The sequence below is a fragment of the Penaeus vannamei genome, chromosome 39 (assembly GCF_042767895.1).
Source record: "Penaeus vannamei isolate JL-2024 chromosome 39, ASM4276789v1, whole genome shotgun sequence".
Taxonomy (NCBI): domain Eukaryota; kingdom Metazoa; phylum Arthropoda; class Malacostraca; order Decapoda; family Penaeidae; genus Penaeus; species Penaeus vannamei.
Window position 1 is genome coordinate 18,942,504 of NC_091587.1, and position 2,500 is coordinate 18,945,003.

General features: G+C 38.8%; 1 non-coding gene across 1 annotated transcript in view; it reads right to left on the bottom strand.

Annotated features, from left to right (window-relative positions):
- Positions 1 to 2,500, bottom strand: part of LOC113822629 (uncharacterized) — a 42,400-nt gene that overhangs the window by 5,312 nt on the left and 34,588 nt on the right. The window contains exon 3 of the transcript XR_011398266.1: positions 2,257 to 2,500. This exon is cut by the window's right edge and continues 457 nt beyond it. This is a non-coding gene — a transcript (uncharacterized protein). The remainder of the gene's footprint in view (positions 1 to 2,256) is intronic.

Genomic DNA, 2,500 nt, shown 5'->3' on the forward strand with positions numbered 1-2,500 from the left:
TTTTTTTCCAAATCCCGGACGTCCCGGGTTTGGGAGTGACGTCACAGATTGCCACTGCCGGGCGCAATAGGTGCGGCGAAACTGTCCCACACTTCAGTCTAGACACGGCGCCGTGGGAATCACATCCAGAACGTGTATAAAATCTAACGACTACTCTCTCTCCCTCCCCCCCCTCTCTCTCTCTCTCCCCTCCCCCTCCTCTCTCTCTCTGCTCCCCCTCCTCTCTCTCCCTCCTCCCCCTCCTCTCTCTCTCTCTCTCTATTTCTCTCGCTCTCTCTCTCTATCTATCTCTCTCTCCTCCCTCTTTCTCGCTCGCTCTTACTCTCTCTCTCTCTCTCCATTTTCATTTCCATAAGCATGACTGCACAACCCCCTCTGTCTCCCTCTCCCTCTCTTTCATTCACTATCTTTCTCTCTCTCGGAACTAAATATGACTATATGACCCCTACATGAAATTGGTTAAACGTTTAATCAAAATGTCAATATGGCATAGGCATATCCATTCATAAATTCATATAGAGTGCATATCCTCATTGGTTTATCCACCTGCAAATAATTGGTAACAAAACAAGCATTCGAACCAGACATATTAACTCTCTGCACATAAAGAGGTTATTCACGGAACAGGTCCGAAGACCCAATACCTGGATTAACCTACAGCAAAATATTAGAAACATCAATCTAATTACTTTCAAAAGAAAATTGAAGGAGCTTCATTTGAATTGTCAATGGCATCTACTAATTAAATGAAAAGCCAAACCATGTAGCTTTATTTCTAATGATGTGGCCAATCTATTTGATATTTTATAATTCCCCTACGAATGAACGATGATATCTTCAGTTATTTTGTATTACAGTACACTGCCCTGCATATGAACAAAGAAGAACCATTGCAAATAATGGAATTAAGTGTTTTGACTTTGATTCTCTCTCTCTCTTTCTCTGTCTCTGTGTCTCTATCTGTCTCTGTCTCTCTCTCTTCTCTATGCCTCTGTCTCTGTGTGTCTCTCTTTCTGTCTCTGTCTCTGTCTCTCTATCTCTGTCTCTCTCTTTCTCTCAGTCTATCTCTCTCTATTCAACCATTAATATTTCTTTATATTTATTCTCCGCATATTTTCAGTTTCCCCTGCCTGCATTCATTTAATGCCTGTTGCAATGAAAATGTAGCAACAGCAATACAATCTCTCAAATATATCAAGTGATTACATGCAAGGCATTTTCACTCTTGGTAATATGAAATATGCCTTCATCGCACCTCGCTGTTCGCGTGGTATTAGCGATTTCGAGCATTGTCGGAATGCAATCATATGGTAAATAATCGACTTTTAAAGACCTACAGTCAAAATAATAATTACGGATAATCTAAAAATATAACTCCTTTGAGTTTCAGTTTATATAAGGTATATACAACATATAAAACTTTTTTTTATGAAAGTAAAAAGCTTTATATGCACGAAGCTGAAGCCAACAGATTCTTTTCGGGACAAAGTGTTTACAATTGGAAATGGTGCAAATTTACATGGTGTGTGCATTTTATTTGAGCTTGTGAATTATTTTTTTCCTTGAAGTACTATTGGAAAGAGACATGAAAGTTGTAAGAATACAATAAGCACCGGTGACTGTTGCCTGTTTATCGATTTTTTTCCTGCCTTAATTAAAAATAATTTATTCTAACAGGCCTAAGACCTAACGCTCAGTGAAGGGCCCTGGGAAGAAACACAGAAGCAAGGGGGCCGAGCTTGTTCTGGACCAGGTGATGGGCTCTGCCTCTAGAGTCTGGGCTTTTACCCCGGAAGTCCCGAGTTAAATTACAAGAGATGACGGCCTGAAGCTAAAAAAAAGAAAAAAAAAACTATTTTCTTTTTATGAACAATCGCATCTGTGCTATATATTTATGTTTTCAGTCAGGGAATATTTAATCCACACCATTCTCGCAACCTTTCTATTGAATTTCTTATTTTTTATATTTCCTAAAATTTCTAGTGAATATTATTCTGAATCAATAGAATTTAATGATATTGGTATAATATATATAATCTACAGGTCTAAATTCTAAAATCGTTTGTACCTGAATCTTTGCTACTACAAACAAGTAGATCTAAACATCTTGGATTCAGCATTTGGTTCACCTGCATGCTACTGATATATGAGAACTATGTGACAGTTACATAAACACTGATATTCCTTGGCATGCAAATAACATAATACTTCTTTTTGTCCCGTTTGATAAAGGCAGATGTATAATAGTGTACTTACTGAAGACTTTCAGTAAGACTGTCTGAAAGATGCGTGGTTCAGTGTTGATCTGACACATGTAGGTTCCAGCATCATCGAGTCGTGTATACTTGATCTGAAGAGTATAGTCCTCAGGTTCCCAAATGCCGCCAATGTCATTGGGACCTGGTTGTAGTAATTTGTCGTCCTCCCCACCTAGAAACGGTCCTTGAGGATATATGGAAATGGAGTTTTTAAGCGGCCTGTAGAAAAGGGACCTCTGCGA